This window comes from Delphinapterus leucas, chromosome X (assembly GCF_059928025.1).
Source record: "Delphinapterus leucas isolate spDelLeu-1000000601 "Yukka" chromosome X, BTC_Dleu_Yukka2, whole genome shotgun sequence".
In the NCBI taxonomy this organism is placed as follows: Eukaryota; Metazoa; Chordata; class Mammalia; order Artiodactyla; family Monodontidae; genus Delphinapterus; species Delphinapterus leucas.
Window position 1 is genome coordinate 118,034,139 of NC_143150.1, and position 19,115 is coordinate 118,053,253.

The 19,115-nt window shown below is 42.1% G+C and overlaps 1 protein-coding gene across 3 annotated transcripts in view; it reads left to right on the forward strand.

Annotated features, from left to right (window-relative positions):
* The window catches only part of RAI2 (retinoic acid induced 2), a 400,131-nt gene that overhangs the window by 35,019 nt on the left and 345,997 nt on the right, over positions 1 to 19,115 (forward strand). Inside the window, exon 1 of one of the 3 annotated variants that reach the window (XM_022562689.2) lies at positions 743 to 5,429. The exons of the other annotated variants lie outside the window; for them this stretch is intronic. The gene's annotated coding sequence lies outside the window, so the exon portion shown is untranslated. Of the gene's footprint in view, positions 1 to 742; positions 5,430 to 19,115 lie in introns of those variants that run through there. 3 annotated transcript variants of the gene reach the window in all.

Consider the following 19,115-nt stretch of genomic DNA (forward strand, 5'->3'; position numbering starts at 1 on the left):
GAACGCAGCGCTTGGGTTGCACAGAAGCCCTCCTGCAGAAGAAGGTGAAATGACTCTAGTATGTGGAGATTTTATTTCTAATGCTGGCAGTCATAAGAGAATTGGGACACTCTTGGGCATTATGGAAAGGCTCTTATTTATGATCAATCTCATTCGCAGGAAGGATTAATTTGGAGGGAGTATTCCCAACATGGCTGGTCCTGATTAGAGAGGGACCAGATGGCCTTTAAGCTGGACATCAGCCATGCCAGATAATGTTAGGACTGCCTGCCTTCTGAGCTTCTCAGAGTGAAAGGGCTGCCACAGTGATGTGACTTGGGCTTGGCATTTCTTAGAGTAGCGTAAAGGGATATATGATTGTTAGAATTAGAGGTGACAGCTGCTGTGGGAGCCAGACCTATGGGTGAAAGGGACAAAATTCCTGTCTCTCACATTTCTCTGCGTGTTTATGTGTGTGTGTGTGTGTGTGTGTGTGTGTGTGTGTGTGAATGATTCTATTACTCCTATTTCCATCTCTGAAGTAGCAATTCTACTCCCTTTCTTCGGCTGCCCAAGTAGCCCCACCTCCAAAAATGTGAATTATAATCTCAAAGCCCCTTGCTAGCCTTCTTCAATAATCCCTGCTCATCACACATCACGTTTTACACTGCCATAGTCTTGGTTTTCAGATCTCTCCCCTTAGTCAATAAGCATGGATGGAAGGCATATTAGGTGACTGGAACTGTGTTACGACCTGAGGATACAAGAAGAATGATGGAGTTGAGAGTGCTTGCGGTGATAGGGATGTTTAAACAGGAGTACAACACTATGTAATAGGCTGTGAGAGAAGTGTCGTAATTTGGGTTTCTCTCAAAGCAGGCCTGTGCAACAAGGATTTGAATGCAAGTTATTTGGGAAGTGATGCCAGGAAATACTGGTAAGAAAGATCAGGGAATTAAGGCAGGGAACAGAAGAAAGCTGATCAAGGGTGCATTTTTAAGCTAGTTACTACCATAGGCAACCAGGGTTCAGTCTCCCTGGGGAACTCTAGCAGCTGGTGTAAATGTGTCTCATTCTCCCAATCAAGGGGCCACACGGCTGGGGCAGTTAGCCATCAGATCCCTCTTCATCAGTGTTTGAAGGCCGTCTGGAGTGGCATTAACTCCCTAGCACTACTCCTGAGCACCTGGCCAAATGTGCTCTGGTGGGCCAATATAGAGCCCCAGGTGGAGCGACAGGTGTTCATAGCAAGCATCCTTCTGTGTCTTCCTTGTCATAGTAAGCATCTCTTCCAAGGAGATGTAGGCAGGGCCCCAGCAGCATCTGCTAAAAGAAGTATGTTGGGTTTGTAGGGAGGGCACACAGAAAGGATTAGCCATTTCTAGTTTGGGTGATCAACAAAGACTTCATAGAGAAGAGCTTTCCAGGCCAGAACAAAGGCACGGAGTGTTTGGGAGAATGCAGTGAGTTCAACATGGTTGGCATGGATGCTGTCAGGGAGAGAGCTTGGAGTGCGGGAAACGACAGTGCTTGTGAGCAAGCCAGGACCAGCTCTAGGAGGCCCATACAACAAGCTACACTCCACACTCTGCTGGAGATGCGGAGAAAGGCACAGATTTAAGAAGGCTTGTGACCTGGCCACATTTGCTTTTTAGAAAGATCAGTGCGGCGGGACAGGTGGCTGCCCTTTCCTGTTTGCTTCCTGTGAGTTTAATGTCTATTTCCTGTTGCTGTGAGCATCACCCTGGCACTAATTGATTCCCAATCAGTTTGCATTTTCCCCAACACTCTCATAATCATCCTCATTATGTCCCTTCATAGATGGGTGTTGTCTCCTCTCTGGGGCTCAGGGTCACAACCCCATGGAGTCCCTTCTCCAGGCTTCTAGGTTCTGATAACCTCAACCTCTTCCCTTTGTTCCTCCACATCCCTGGGAGGCCACTGATTCCTGTGTTATCTCAGCATCCCCTGTCTACCTTTTGAGTTCTTCAGTGTCTTTTTCAGCAATTTCATCTCCCATCCCTGGTTTACCTCTGCTGAAATAACTGGTGCTTTGTCTTTCTGCCTGGATCCTGGTTGGTGGAGTACACCGATGGCATACCAGTGGAGTACCTGGGGAGTGGGCCTAGCTTGGAGAACATGAGTTTGCAGTCCACACACTTGTTTGATTTTCCCCAAAACTCTCAACAGCCAGGACACAGGCATGGAGAAGTCAGATGGTTGGGCTGATCAGACTTCGGGGGTTTGAAGAGGAAGATGTTCAAGAGGACATATAAGCATCACAGGCAGGTGAACTAGATAATAACAACAGCAGCAGCAGCGGCAACAATAATAATGGATATACATAAAATTTTGTTTACTGTGTGCCAGACACTGTTTTAAGTGCCTTATGTATACTATTATTTAACTTATCCCCACGACAACCCCAGGAGATCTGTACATACTTTTATTCTCCATTTTGCAGGTGAGGACACCAAGGCACCAAGAGGCTCAGTAACGTGCCCAAGGTCAAATGGCTAGTAAGGGGCAAAGTTGATATTTGAACCTGGGCAGTCTGCCTCCATAGTTGGGGCTCATCATCATTACAAGGGGTGAATTTCCTCCCCTACAGTTCTGACTCCACGGATATATGACTTAGTGCCTCTATGACACTGCAACTTGGCTGTGAGGTTTTAGTGATGATGACACATTTCCAAGAAGCCCTTGCAGGAAGTCAGAGAAAGCTGAGCTTAATCTACAAAGATGAGACTGAAAAGAAAGCTGGAAGAAAAGGCATGGACTACTGGGGGTGTGGAGCTCCTCTTCTGCAAAAGCACGATGGAAACGAGACAGAGGAGCTGAGAGTTTACCATTCTCTGAAAGCTTAATTAGGTCATTGGTGGGGACAGAATATTAACAAAAAAAAAATCCCATCAGCTAAAGACCTGTGGGATTTAATTCCCTCATTCCTACTCCTTAGTCTTAGAATAAATGAAGCCTTTTCCTAGTTACAAAAATGAGGTTGAAAAATGATTGATTGTCCTAATGAGGAAAGAGAACAGCTGCCTGAACAGCAGATGTAACTTCTATAATCATTTCCTCTTCATTGGTTTTCTCCCTAATGACCCCAGCACTGATGATAGTATTTAAGAAGGAGGGTGTGTGATGGGCAGAGGCCTGGAATGATCAGGAAGCTTGGGCAAAGAAGTAAATGGTTGGCCTGAGTCCCTCGTGATTGGCTGCATTAAGTTATGGCTATTCATCAGGCTGGTTGAAGACAGCATAACTAGAGTTTGTGGCAACCCAGTGTCCCAGGACTGAGGGCCAGACCTGATAGAAAAAAACCACCCACAGCTACCACATGTACTTAAATCTTCTCCAGCTTCACTAAGACCCTAGGGTAAACAGTCATGCAGAGAGGAACATCCCCACCAGGGGACATTTAACAGCAAGCTTGCAAAGAAACTGAAATGTGATAGCATAGGCAGCAGGCATGGTGGTTAGGAGCATGGGACCTGGCAGCAAAGACTGTATTCAAATCCTGACTCTACCACTTACCAGTTGTGTGATAATGGGCAAGTCACTTAACCTCTCTGTGCCTTGGTTTCTAGCTGTGTGACCTTGGGACAGTTTCTTAACATCTCTGTGCCTTATTTTACAGTTTCGTAATCTGTAAAATAAGGATGATAAGAATACCTATTTCATGGGATTGTTGACGGGATTAAATAAGTAAATGTAAAGCACTCAGTGCAGTGCCTGACATTATAGCAAGTCTATTTACATGCTTCTTAAATATCGTAAATGACCTGCCATTGGCAAAACTATGAATCAGCCAAGTTTTTATGCTATCTGCAAAAGTACGATGCAGCCAAGTTAGTCTTCAGTGCCCTCCAGATTCTTGGACCTCTTTCTCTGTCCCTTCACTTCCATGGCATGTTCCTTTATTCTGTACAAATATTGCACACAAATCTCAGGCGGGGCTAAGACCTCAATTTATGGTGAGATGCTAGTGACTGTTAAGCTTCATCATGTTCCTCCTCTCAGCCTTAGATCAAGGAGCTCATGTGGCGTTTCAGGCACTGGCCAGAAGTGGTGGACCTCTCAGGGCCACTTGGGGCTCATTTTGAAGATCAGTTTTGTGTGACCCCTCCTGGTGTCCCTCGCCACAGCTCAGAAATCTCGAGCTTACTGTTCCCCCAGCTGGGACCCCAGATCCCAGCACATCCTGTTCAGGCGGTCCTGACATTGCACCCCCCAAAGCAGTCATCTCTTTGGCCTATGGGTGTAGCCATTGTTGGTTCTGGACGTGTTGGATCAAAGCTGCTTGGTAATATTCTTAGCCACATGTCAGGGTAGCTGTCCCAAATTTTGGTTTGGTTCAAGTAGATATAATTACCGCTAATGTTAAAGAGCAAGATTTCTTGTAGTCAAAACGTTTGTCTTCATTTCTTTTAGCCTCATGCTGTCTCCATTTTGCAGGTGAGAAAAATCAGGTTTGGTTGTATATGCTAGGAACCCTATCTTAAAAGTGTCTTCAAAAATATGGGAAATTAATTGCTCCAAATAAATGACGAGCCCATTGGCAGGGCAGTGATCAGCTTTGGTCCTATGAAGACCATCTTCTCTTGAGAATCTTTCAGCTCTCCTCCTCCACAGGGTGGCTTGATTCTCAGGCTGGTAGAAGGTGCTACAGCACCCCTGGGGCTCAGATCCATACCCCAATAGCCCGAGGAAGACAGGAACCATCTTTTCTGGTGGTTCTCTTTAAGAAGCACCCCGAAAGTGTCCTCTTGTGCCTCATTGGCCTGAATCTGGTCATCCGCCAACCCCTGAATAATCATGGAGGCTGGGAGAATGCCATGTGCTAACTGGCTTAGGTGTGGAATTTTGAGCCAATCACTGTCACAGGGGCTATAATTACATTTAGCTCAATTAGTCTCACCAATGGTATTGGGAAAAGAAAGACACCCAAACAGAAGTCTGTGGATTTGTCAGGAAGTGGTCATTGTCAAGATGCTGGATAGGTAACCAGGCAGTCAGCCTATATAATGGCCTCCACGATTCTTGCCTCCTGGTAGTCACAGCCCACCTCCCCTCTCCTTCTCTCCCCCACTGAATAGGGCTGACCTATGTCACCAATAGGATATTGCAGAAGTGACAGTGTGACTGCTGAGGCTGGGTCCTAAGAAGCATTGGGGCCTCTGTCTTGGATCCCTCCCTCTAGGAGAAGCCAGCACCATGCCACGAGGACACCTCTGTAGCTCTGTGCAGGGGCCCACAGAGAGAGGAACTGAGGCCTGCAGACAACTGTCTGCACCAATTTGCCAGCCATGAGTGTGAGCCATGTGGGAAGTGGATCCTGATCCAGCCCCAGACAAGCTGACATCTTAATGCAATCTCATGAGAGACTCTGAGCCAGACTCACCAGTTAAGCTGTTCCCAGATGCCTGAACTTCAGAAAACCATGAGAGGTAATAAATGATTCTTGTATTAAGTCACTAAGCTTTGAAGTGATTTGTTACACAGCATCCTGCAACCGGAATGGTGACCTTCAATGGACACTGCAGCGATTTTCTTTTTAGATCCACGAGGTTTCCCTCCTCCCTTTCCTTTTCTTTCTAGATAATTCAAGTAAAATGACTGCTTTTTTTTTTTTTTTTTTTTTTTTTTTTTGTGGTACGCGGGCCTCTCACTGTTGTGGCCTCACCCGTTGCGGAGCACAGGCTCCGGACGCACAGGCTCAGTGGCCATGGCTCACGGGCCCAGCTGCTCTGCGGCACGTGGGATCCTCCCGGACCGGGGCACGAACCTGCGTCCCCTGCATCGGCAGGCGGACTCTCAACCACTGCGCCACCAGGGAGGCCCTAAAATGAGTGCTTTTTAAAGAATTCCCTGTCTTTGCTGCCCATTACTTTCACTGCTTCATTGAATAGGCAGCTACTAACCAGATATGTTTTCTGAGGAATTTCGCTTGAGTTCTTAAAAAATTCAGAACTTTTAAGTTGTGCCACAGACAAGGCTGGCATGGAAAACATTGAACTGGGAAGTTGCCTGAGTAACAAAGTGAGAAGTTTACTAGGCCCACCCGGATAGCTGACTTAGAGTCAGTTCTTAGTGTATACAGGCTCTACCAAGTCGGAAACAGAACATTCAGCTTTACGAATAATCAAGACAGAATTTCCCCCTGGAAATATGGAAAGCTAAAAAGGATTATAACATTTCATTTGCTTTTTTCCTGATTATAAAGGTAAAAACTTTTAAAATTAGAAAATGTGGAGGATAAACACTGAAAAGAATAAAGAAGAAACTAGAAACCGCCCATAATCTCACTACAGAGACTACTACTAACATTTCTTCATTGCATTTCACTATAAAATTCTGACATGAAATATAGTTTTATATCCTGCTTTTTCCGTTATGTTCTGAGCATTTTCTCATGTCGTTATATATTCCTCAACAATGTGTTCTTTACTGGATGCTTAAGGTTTTATTAAATAAGTGTGCCATCATTTATTTAGCCATTCTTCTAGGTGATTCCCAATTTTTTCTGTTATAGACAAAGCTGGGGGGACAATCCTTGTACATTCATCATTGCCCACTTTTCTGATTACCTCTTTAGTAGCTATAATTCCTAGAAGTAGAATTATTGGGTCAAGTTTGTGGTATTTTCTAAAGCCATTGATCTATATTGCCAAATTGCCTTTCAGGAAGTCTTAGCAATTTATAGCATTCTAAGAAGGTAATGAGACTGTTCATGTCATTGCACATTTATCAAAACAGAGTAGGACAATTTCTAAATTATCATTTCTAAATTATTATCAGTTTGAAAGGTAAAAGTAGTATGTTTTAATTTGCATTCATTTATTAGTTGGAAATTGAACATTCTCTCGCACATTATTAGCCATTTTAATTTCTTCTTTTGTGAAGTGTCTATCACAACCTTCACCTATTTTTTCCATTAGGATTTCATCTTTTATTTATTTTTTCATGTTCTTTTTTTTTAGGATTTCATCTTTTAAAATACACTGATTTTTAAAGTATTTAGGTCAATAATATTAAATGTAGTACAGATATTTTCCTTGCTTGCTCATTTGCCTTTTAATTTTACTTATGGTGTTTATAGATGATCATATTGATTTCTTTCTCTGCTTTTATATTTTGGAAGTTTGTTACCATGTCAATATGATTTAAGCATTTGTTTTTAAATTTGTGTTTCTCTTTTAATTCTCAACCCATCAAGAATTGATTTTCTGGTATGGTGTGAAGTAAGAATCTAACTTTGGGGCTTTTTTTTTTTTTCTGGTTTAGTCAGCTAGTTGGCCTGAGACAGTTTATTTAATAAACCTTTAGTTCACCACTGATTAGTATGATGACCGTTGTTGCATATGAGATTCTTATGTATATGTGTCTAGCATGGTTCACTGTAGCTTTAGGTACGGTACATTTAGATAAAGTCTCCGTCTTTTAATATTCAAAATATTAATAGGGACTGACCAGTTTCTACTGGACTCTGTGTTCTCTACAGCAACAGAAACAGAATTGGTGGTTTAGCAGTGAGTGAGATGGCACCTGAAGTTCTCTTTTTTAGGGGGAGCTGGAAGCTGGGCTGGTCCATAAGCTCCTGAGGTAACTGGGAAATTTAACTGGGGCTGTTACAAGAGAGAGATACTGTACGTCTCGCTCAGCCGGGGGAGGGGGAGAAGGATAAGGGAGAATGACACATGCAATAGTCATTATTTCAAGATAAAGTCTTGTTTGAAAACTTCATAAGAAATGGAGTCTTCTAACATAACCCTTGTGACAGAATCTGCAGTGTCTCCTGAACAATTGAAGAAGTTGTTCAAGAGATGTGTTATCTCAATAGTAAGTTTTTAATGTTGGTGATTCAGGTTTCTTTTGGAAGCAAGCACCTTTTAAAACTTCACTGTATTAGTTAGGGAGATTCTGGCTGCTGTAAAAAGTATTCCCCCAAATTTTAGTGGCTTAGCAGAATAGAATTTATTTCTTGCCTTCATAACTGTCCACAGGGAGCTCCTGGTCAGCAGACAGTGTTCCATGCAGTCATTCAGGAACCCAGGCTCCTTCCATCTTGTGTCTCTGCTGTCCTATAGGGCATAAGACTCCACTGCTTAATCCTTTGTATCTAGCTAGCAGCCAAGTGAAAGAGAAGAAGTTGGAGAAGGCACACCTGCTTCCTAATCACCTGAGCTCAGAAGGGGCACACATCACACGTGCTCACTTTCCTTTGTCAAAAACTAGCCATATGGCTCTACCCATATGCTAGAAATATAGTACCTGACGGAGAAACCATTTCCTAGCAACAATTTTATACCATGGAAGCAAATGCATGAATTTTATCGTATGGTTAGCTGTCTCTGCCATATTCGGTAACTAACAAAATTTTCAGATATATAATTCCTGGGGTTGATGAGACATTGGTATAACAGAATTTATCAACCTCATCACTGTTGACATTTTGGATTGAAGGAAGTCCTTGTTGCAAGGGCCTATCCTGTGCATTTAAAGATGTTTAGCAGCATCTCTGGTCTCTACTCGTTAGATGCCAGTATCATCCCCCTAGTCGTTACTGTTTTCTGTTCATTGCCCTTGTCCTTTGTTTGCTTGGTCTTCTACTTTTTTCTGTCTTCTCTTGTTTTAATTGAGCATTTTATATGATTCCATTTTCTCTCCTCTCTTAGCATATCAATTATACTTCTTTTTTTTTATAATTTCTATTTAGTGGTTGCTCTAGAGTTTTCAATATATATTTACAATGATTCCAAATCGACTTTCAAAGAACACTATACCACTTCATAGGTAGTGCAAATACCTTATAACAGAGTATTCACAATTCCTCCCTCCCATCCCTTATAACCTGCTGTCATCCGTTTCACTTATTCATAAGTTACGTTCGCTGAATACACTGCTGCTACAATTATTATGAACTGTTTTGTGTTAGGTTAATTAAGTATTAGAAAAAGAAAAATATTTTACCTTTATTTATTCCTTCTATTGCACTCTTCTTTATGTAGTTCTGACTTTCTGACCTATATCATTTTTCTTCTTCTAGAAGAACTTTTTTTTTAAACATTTCTTGCAAGGCAAGTCTACTGGCAATAAATTCCCTCAATTTCTGTTTGTCCAAAAAAGTCTTTATTTCTCCATCACTTTTGATAATTTGACTGTATACAGAATTGTAGGTTGGTGGGTTTTTTCTTTCAACACTTTAAATATTTCACTCCAGTCTCTTCTTGCTTGCATGATTTCTGAAGAGAAGTCTGATGTAATTCTTAACTTTTCTCCTCTGTAGGTAAAGTGTTTTATTTCTTTGTCTTCTTTCAATATTTTATGTCTTTGATTTTCTGCAGTTTAAATATGATATGCCTAGGTATAGATTTTTTAATAATTATCTTTTTGGGTGTTCTCTGAGCTTCTTGGATCTGTGGTCTGGTGTCTGTCATTAATTTTGGAAAATTCTCAGTTATTATTTCTTCAAATATTTCTTCTCTTTCTACTCCATCTGGTATTTCTATTATGCATATATGACACTTTTATAATTGTCCCATAGCTCTTGGATATTATGTTCTATCTTTTAATTATTTTTCTCTTTGTATTTCAGTTTTAGAAATTTCTATTAACATATCACTGATCCCTTCCTCAGTCATGTCTAATCTGTTGCTGAGCCCATCAAAGGCATTCTTCATTTCTGTTAGTGTTTTTGATTTCCAGCATTTCCTTTTGATCCTGAGAATTTCTGTTTCTCTGTTTACATTTCCATCTGCTTTTGTATGTTATCCACTTTTTCCATTAGAGACTTGAGTATATTAATCATAGTTGCTTTAAATTGCCAGTCTAATAATTACAAGATCTATGCCATATCTGAGTCTGATGCTTGGTGTGTTTTTTGCCTTTTGGAATGCCTGGTAATTATTTGTAGAAAGTCACACATGATGTAATGATAAAAAGAACTGAGGTACATATCCCTCTAGTGTGAGGTTTTTATGTTTTATCTGCTTAGGAGTTAAGTTGTGCTTATTGTTTGCCATAGCTGTAGGTATCAAAGGCTAAAATTTCCTCTGATGTCCTTGTTTTTGTATCCCCTGTTGTCTTTGGGTTTCCCTAGAGTGTTCTTAAATAAGGTCTGAGATGTGCAATTCTCTCAGTTGTATTACTTTATTATTATACAAGAGCCCATATTGATGTGGTAAGGTGTGGGATATATTCTATAATCCTATGATTAGGTCTTAGTCTTTTAGTGAGTCTGTACCCCCGACAAGTGCCTTTTATCCCCTGCTCAACCTTAGGTGAGATAGGAAGGCTAGAGGTGGCTGGAGTTGGGTGTTTCCCTTCTCCCAGGTCAGTTAGTAAAACCCCAGTTGTTAAGGCCCTGGCAAAATAGTTATCTTGAGAATAGGCTTTGTTAAGAAGCACAGAATGATCTAGGCATATTTCAAAATGGCCACATTGGGGCTTCCCTGGTGGTCCAGTGGTTAAGACTCCATGCTCCCAATGCAGGGGGCCGGGGTTCGATCCCTGGTCAGAGAACTAGAGCCCACATGCTGCAACTAAGAGTTCGTATGTTGCAACTAAAAGATCCCACATGCCACAACTAAAAAAGGTCCCACATGCCGCAACTAAAAAAAGATCCTGCATGCCACAACTAAAAGATCCCACATGCTTCAACTGAAGATCCCACACGCGGCAACGAAGATCCCACATGCCACAACTAAGATCCAGTGCAGCCAAATAAATAAGTAAATAAATATTTTTTAAAAAGGCTATGTTTCCCCTGTCTCTGCTAGAAACATGAGGAAATTTCCCTTTAATCTTTAAAAATAACACAAAGACAAAAGAGCATATGCTTCACATGCCTGATTCAAAGGTCAAGACTCATTATGTTTTAACCTCTGTAAATTTCTCACTGCATGATTCTGAATTAATGCCTTAAGTATGATGAAGAATAAGCAAATTAATAGGTTATACATAAGTTTATATGGGTCAAGAAAGGCATGTAACCTATTTAAACTCTTTGGGAAACAAACCATTTTCAAGTTTTTGGCAGCATTAAGTGGTAGAAAAGGGGCTTCCCTGGTGGCACAGTCATTAGGAATCTGCCTGCCAATGCAGGGGACACAGGTTTGATCCGTGGTCCGGGAAGATCCCACATGCTGTGGAGCAACTAAGCCCATGTGCCACAACTACTGAGCCTGAGTGCTAGAGCCCGTGAGCCACAACTACTGAGCTCATGTGCCGCAACTACTGAAGCCTGTGCACTCTAGGGCCTGAGTGCCGCAACTACTGAGCCCCTATGCTGCAACTACTGAAGCCCGTGTGCCTAGAGCCTGTGCTCCACAACAAGAGAAGCCACTGCAATGAGAAGCCCGTGCACCGCAACGAAGAGTAGCCCCTGCTCGCCGCAAGTAGAGAAAGCCTGCACACGGCAACGAAGACCCAATGCAGCCAAAAATAAATAAAATTAAAATTTAAAAAATACATTAAAAAAGTGGTAGAAAAGTATATTAATTAGAAATAACTTACTAAAGCAAGTCTTTGAGAAATTCTAATGGTAATATTTTAGTTAATTGTTTGTATTATATTAAAGGACTGGAATATCTTTTGAATATTTAGAACTTTCATGAGTCTAGACTTCCTTTCCTTCAGTTGGTCCTATTTAATGTGGTTTTATGCTGCATCTTGTATTTCTGAAAACTGGGTTTTTGTATGTATTGAGACTGAAGAGCCTTGAGAACTGCCACTGGACGACCAGTGGCTCAGTAATCATCAGGAAGACCATTGGGAGTGGGAAGGTAGTTAGATGGTACCCTTGAGTGACTTAATGGGAAGGTTCTTTATGAGAGATTTCCTGAATAAACATGTAGTCTTTTCATTCCTTTAGATATGCTAATTTTTTTCTTGGAATCAGCCCGACCCTGAGATAGCTCTTTATCTAACTTGTTATTTTGGCCCCAGTAGGAGTGCTTTTGCTGATTTATGTTTAGTTGTTGTAATGCTCACTGGCATTGAGAAACTTGATATATTAAGTTCAAGGTTATTTCTCCCTCTATCACTATTTTATGTAGTATCTGCATTATGAGTACCTGATGAAGAAGCTTCTCTGAAATGTCACTAGCTTACAATGGACAAAGTGAGTCACGGAACTCACTGAGTTTCCCACTATGAGTAGACAGCTAGGAAGCTCAGAACTGAGAATGAACCCACTTCTTGCACAAGACTATGGGATCATAAATTATGCATCTGTTTTGTTTTTTTTGTTTGTTTGTTCGTTTTTGTGGTACGCGGGCCTCTCACTGTTGTGGCCTCTCACGTTGCGGAGCACAGACTCCGGACGCGCAGGCTCAGCGGCCATGGCTCACGGGCCCAGCCGCTCCACGGCATGTGGGATCTTCCCAGACCAGAGCATGAACCAGTGTCCCCTGCATCGGCAGGCGGACTCTCAACCACCGCGCCACCAGGGAAGCTCTATGCATCTGTTTTTCATATCGGTATTCTTCCTTCCCCTCATTGTCCCCTCTCTCTCCCTTCAGTCTTAACTGTGAAAACCTGATAGGGCTCCTGGAGGTAAAATTCAGAAAAGAGTGGGGCTCCCTTAAGGCTGGGACCCTGTGGCATTTTAAATTCACAAGCTTGTCCGTATTGAGCTCCCAGCTTTTGTTAATTAAAGCTTAGATTTTCCTACCCTGTACAGGTTCCAGTAGTGATTTCTGCTTCTGATGGTAAAACATGATTCTTTGTATCTGTCTGTCTGTCTGTACAAATTTGGGGGCAGTAGTTTGCCCTATGACCTCAGTTCTCTGGAGGATCTAAGAAGAGTTGTTGAATTTCACTTTCTTCAGCTTTTTTCTTATTGTGGAGCTGGGAGTGATGATTTCCAAGCTCCTTATGTGCTGGACAAGAAACCAGAAGCTTACTATCCCTTCCAGTTGAGACCACCAAAACTGTCTCCAGACATTGCCAAGTGTCCTCTGGAGAAGATTCAAAAATCACCCTCACTTGTGAATGATTGCTATTATATCATGTAGAATACTAAATATGGTATTTAATAATATGTAATTATATATTTAATAAAAATAGAATTAGGTGAATGAGACTTCTTGGCGATTTGATGGAATCGAACACTGTGGTTTCTGTTGGTACATGGCTGTGGCAGAGATTGGCTAAATGCGCGTCAAACCCATTTCCTCTTCCTGGGCACTCAGTTGACTGTATTCTCTGCCGCCTTGCATCTAGGTGGAACCATGTGACTAATTGAATAGGGGTGGAAGTGGTGCACCTCATTTCTAGGCCCCTAAACCATCCCATGTGCTCTTCTATATTCTGTCACTTTATTCATCAGTCAGCCAGATTCAGAGGATCCAAAGCATATAGGGGATGGCAGGCTTACAAGGTAGAAGGAACCTGGACCCCTGAATCAATGCTTGAAGAAAAGCCACCTGGGAGAGCCTTTCAACTTGAACACCTGCAATGAATTTTGTGTGAATGAGAAATAATCTCCATTAGAGTTTGGAATTAATTCGTTGCTCTAGCATAGCGTAGTTTAACCTGAATAATTCAGGGGCTCAAAACATTTGCTATTAAAGAATAGGGTGACTCTAGAAGTTTGGAAGACTTGAGGAAATGTAGGGACAGACCTTAGTGTTTATGCCTATCAGTTAACAAAATGCATTTATTCCCATTACTTTAAAATGATGTATTATAAATAATTCTAATTTCAGAAAACCGTATCAGCAAAATGATAAAAGTCCTTCAACAGTCCTCAGTTCTGCAGAGTCTACCTGAGGCTCTAGTGTCTCAACTAGACACCTAAGAGTCAGGGTAACTGTAAGGTGGGGCCCACACTACTTCCCCACAGTCTGATTCTGATAATGCTGACCAGTACATTCTTTTCCAAGGCAGGATTCAGAAGAAATTTTCCATTTTGGTGCTTTTCATAGAATTTTGAAGAATGAGAGTAAGGGACTCATTTAGCCATATGTGGATAATAAACCAAGTCAACCGAATGGCAGATATTAGAGGGAAGCCAAACATCCAGATGTTTAATCCTTCCCATTAATTAGAATAAAAATCCTGTGGAATGTGAAGGGTTGGAGGTTACTGGGTTAAATTGATCTATGGTTTTTCTTAGACTACTTAAGAGAATTTGAAGTTGCTGTCTTTAAAAATGCAAACCGCGCTGCACTATTTACATATTTTATGTGGGAAGTGGCAGGTTTTAATTTTAGCTGCATACCACCTTCTCAATTGTTCCCTGAGCAGAGTAGAAACTTAGAGAAAATTAGATGGACGGAAAAAAACGATAGTAAAATGAGAAACTGATATGAGTTTAAAGTTCAAAGTGCGTTCCAGAGTGCTGGCACATTCTATAATCCGTGCACATTTGATCAGGAAAACTACATGGTCTCTTCTAGTGTTTTTGACTGTCTGAAGAGACTCAAAGCAGGGCAAATTCATTGTAGAAGAAAAAATAGACTCAGGATATGCACTAAGAGATGGCTCTAGGGTTTTAAGAATTTCTTCCAATCTGGTAGTAAGCTCTTAAAGAAAAAAAAAGGGGGTTGGTTTTATGCTTTAGCCTTCCTTGGTTTTGTGCTTTGGAATAGAACCTACCTTCTACTTAAATTGTGTGAAGGAATGTTAAATGACAAATGACAGATAAGTTTAAATCTTGAGCCACATGCAAAAAAGAAAAAGCCTGAAAGGAAGGATATTCTTTTTCCTTTTTCTGGGTCAAATTCTTCTGTGTGCAGCTTCATGAATTGAGGTGCCTGACTTCGAGGTGAGGACATAACTCTTGGAAAAGTGACCTTATCACTTTAGAGAATGCTTTCTTCCGGCAACATTTATAGACATCTGCCTTCTGCTTGCATTAGGCTCTCTGCCCTCTCTCACCGGATATTATATTAGTCAAGATAGATAGGCTGTACTGCAGTGACAAAACTGCCTTTCTGAGCAGTGTGAAAACTGCCCTTCTCTTACTATCAAGAGACTTTCCTCTCAACCAATCCTGCTTTCGCCTTCAAAATGATGTTGTTTTTCCTGCGGGCTTCAAGTTCTTATTTTGGACAGTAGTATCTGAACATCTTCTCTTTGCATTCCCCCTTCAGTAGTCCTCAAGGCAACATGGATGCCCCTGACTGTCCAGATGAGAGTCACTATAAGGAAGTGCAGAAAAGAAAAACCCCAAAGTGAATTTTCATTCTCAGCGATTATTCCTGTAACACACTGCTTCAGTTCTTGGTGTTCACGTGTAATTTTGTGACAAGCTTTTGGGTGCAGGGCACTTGGGGTCAGCTCTCTGTCCCCCTGGGCTTGTGAGCAGTATGTGAGGAGATGTGTGCAGGCCTGGAGATTTTTTAAGTCTCTCAGTAGGCATTCACTTTCTGATCAAGGGCTCTTTCACAAGAAGCTCAAATAAATATACTCTTAGGGACAGCAATAAGGCATTAAAGTTTGCCGAAAGATATGTCCAACCAGCATGTTAATGGCGGCGCCATTTTGTTTATAACTATTGGAACGTGTGTGTGTTTTTTTTTAAAATTGAGGTATAGTTGATGTACGATATAAGTTACAGGTATACAACAGTGATTCACAATTTTTAAAGGTTATACTCCATTTATAGATATTATAAAATATTGGCTGTATTCTCTGTATTGTACAGTATATCCTTGTAGCTTATTTATTTTATGCATAATAGTTCGTACCTCTTAATCCCTACCCCTCTCTTGCCCCTCCCACCTTCCCTCTCCTCAGGGGTAACCACTAGTTTGTTCTCTGTATCTGTGAGTCTGTTTCCTTTTTGTTAAACTCACTAGTTTTATTTTTTAGATTCCACATATAAGTGATATCATACAGTATTTGTCTTTCTCTGTCTGACTTATTTCACTTAGCATAATACCTTCCCAGTCCATCCACGTTGTTGCAAATGCAAAATTTTATTCTTTTTTATGGCTGAGTAGTATTCCATCATGTATAAATATATATACCACATCTTTATCCATTCATCTGCTGATGGACACTTAGGCTGCTTCTGTATCTTGGCAATTGTAAATAATGCTGCTATGAACATTGGAGTGCATGGGGGCTTCCCTGGTGGCGCAGTGGTTGAGAATCTGCCTGCTAATGCAGGGGACACGGGTTCGAGCCCTGGTCTGGGAAGATCCCACATGCTGCGGAGCAACTAGGCCCGTGAGCCACAACTACTGAGCCTGTGCGTCTGGAGCCTGTGCTCCGCAGCAAGAGAGGCTGCAATAGTGAGAGGCCCGCGCACTGCGATGAAGAGTGGCCCCTGCTTGCCACAACTAGGGAAAGCCCTCGCACAGAAATGAAGACCCAATACAGCCAAAAATAAATTAAAAAAAAAAAAGTAACATTGGAGTGCATGTGTCTTTTCAAATTAGTGTTTTTGTTTCTTTAGGATATATACCCAGGAGAGGAATTGCTGGGTCATATGGCAGTTCTATTTTTAGTTTTTTGGGAAATGTCTGTACTGTTTTCCACAGTGGCTGCACCAATTTACATTCCCGCCAACAGTGGACGAGGGTTCCCTTTTCTCCACATCCTTGCCAACTTTTGTTATTTGTGTTCTTTCTGATTATAGACGTTCTGACAGGTGTGAAGTGACATCTCATTGTGGTTTTAATTTGCATTTCTCTGATGATTAGCGATGATAAGCATCTTTCCATGTGCCTGTTGGCCATCTGTATGTCTTCTTTGGAGAAATGTCTGTTTAGATCTTCTGCCCATTTTTAAATTGGGTTGTTTGTTTTTTTTGATGTTGACTTGTGTGAGCTGTTTATATATTTTGGATATTAACCCCTTATCAGTCATATCATTACCAAATACTTTCTCCCATTCAGTAGGTTGTCTTCTTGTTTTGTTGATGGTTTCCTTTGCTGTGCAAAAGCTTATAAGTCTAGTTAGGTCCCATTTGTTTATTTTTGCTTTTATTTCCTTTGCTTTAGGAGACCGATCAAAAAAATTTTTGCAATGATTTATGCATATTAATGGTTACACCATTTTGTCTGTAACTACTGGAATGTGTTGGTTTTTTAAATAATGTAAACATTTTATATATAGGTAAGAAACTCATATTAAATGTTGATACAGATGAGCTTGAAAATCACTGCTTTACTAATTAGCTGATAAGGCTCTGTGTAAAATCCTGATGACGTGAACACATGATAGGGAAGCTTTGATGGAACAGGGAAGGACTAGCAAAGGGGTCAGAAAGTTCTTGGTTCTGAAATGTTGCATTTGTCTTTGGGGGAAAGCAAGACAATGGAAGATGAATCCTCTCAGATCAAGAAGACCCATTTAACAAACTACTGACATTTTCTTCCCAGAAAGTACAGAACTACTTCAATAAGCACAGTAATATGTTAACTAGCAGTTGTTCTTGGATAAACTTTAATTTTAGTACAATTGTTGCCTTGGCTGTGGGTGACGCAGGAAGGTACCCAGACTCTTCAAGGCTGTGTCCCAGAGTCTGATACAAGGAGAAGAGGAACAGAGGGAGAAAGTGGGGAGGGAACAAAGGGGAGTGGGAGGAGACGGTATGGCAGAGACCTTGGGGCATTCTTGTGAGTGCAGCTTCAGAGGGCCTGAGCCCAGAAGTGGACACACGGCCTTACTCCCAGGGTCCTAGTCACTGAGGTCAGGGAAGGCCCAAGCCGCAACCACAAGCTTTTGTGCCTCTGGGCCAGGGATGCTTCCTGAAGAGAAGCCAGAATGCCGGGGTGTGGTTTCAAAGGCCAGGAAGCTGGAAGCCAGAGACCACCCCCAAAGGAGAAGCCTCGTTGCCTCAAGGGGAGAAAGGAAGAAAATGAGTACCTCTCTGCTATGGTCTGAATGTTTGTGTCCCCATACCCCCCAAATCCATATAATGAAACCCTAACCCCTAATGTGATGGTATTAGAAGGCAGGGCCTTTGGGAAGTGCTTAGTGCCTTTGGGAAGTGGGTAGAGAAAAAGATGAGTGAGTGGTAGAGTTAGACCAAACAGAGCTCCGTCCTTGGCTGGGGTTTTGAGGTCCACGCTGTGTGGGCAGTCAGAGGTGGTCAGGAGGTGGGAGACGTGGAAGTGACCTAATAGATGCTGCTAGAAGAGGGGCTGGGACAAGGTGGCCAGGCCCCGGGGGTGGGGTGGGGGTGGTCTAGGGGTGGGAAAGAGTGGTTGAAGATCTGTGGGGTGGAGACTACTGGCATTTACCTTTCCTGATTTCAGAAACTCCTCAGGGCATAGGCTGTACTTTGGGAACATTCTTTTCTTTTTTTCCCCCCTTCAAGGCTCTTGCTGACTGTTTAACCACTTCTTACCTAAGAACAGTTCTGGGAGTGGAAAGGATTCCCTCACAGTATGATTTGCCCCACACTGAAGAGCGGTTGCTTGGGCCTTACTGTGTGGGAATTGGGGCTGAGGGCTGCCCAGCCAAGAAGCGGAAACTAGACAGGGCTTGCATTCTTCCTAATTTCTCCAGACATGCTCTTGTTCAATGTTCACTATTCTCACCTGCTGACTCTTCAGTGTAAATGCTAGAATCAAGTTGGCAAGTTAAAAAAATTCCAGTGAGATTTTAAATAAATAAATAAATAAATAATTTTTGGCTGCGTTGGGTCTTTGTTGCTGTGCGTGGGCTTTCTCTAGTTGCGGCGAGCGGGGGCTACTCTTCGTTGTGGTGCGCGGGCTTCTCACTGCGGTGGCTTCTCTTGTTGCGGAGCATGGGCTCTAGGCACGCGGGCTCCAGTAGTTGTGGCACGCGGGCTCCAGAGCGCAGGCTCAGTAGTTGTGGTGCACAGGCTTAGTGGCTCCGCGGCATGTGGCATCTTCCCAGACCAGGGCTCGAACCCGTATCCCCTGCATTGGCAGGCAGATTCTTAATCACTGTGCCACAAGGGAAGTCCCTCCAGTGAGATTTTGATTGTAATTGTGTCAAAGCAATGTATTACTGCTTTTCATTAAAATTGAATTTGAGCCTAAATAATAAAGTACTTTTTTATTCGACCCCATTATCTAGTGACGCTGAGAGCCACTTGAGGCAAAGGAAAGAAGAAGTACTTGCACCACCCACCTTCCTCACCTTGCCCCAATCCCAGCCCTGGTGGAGCCTGTTATTTAAAATTTTGATATTATCTTCATCATGAA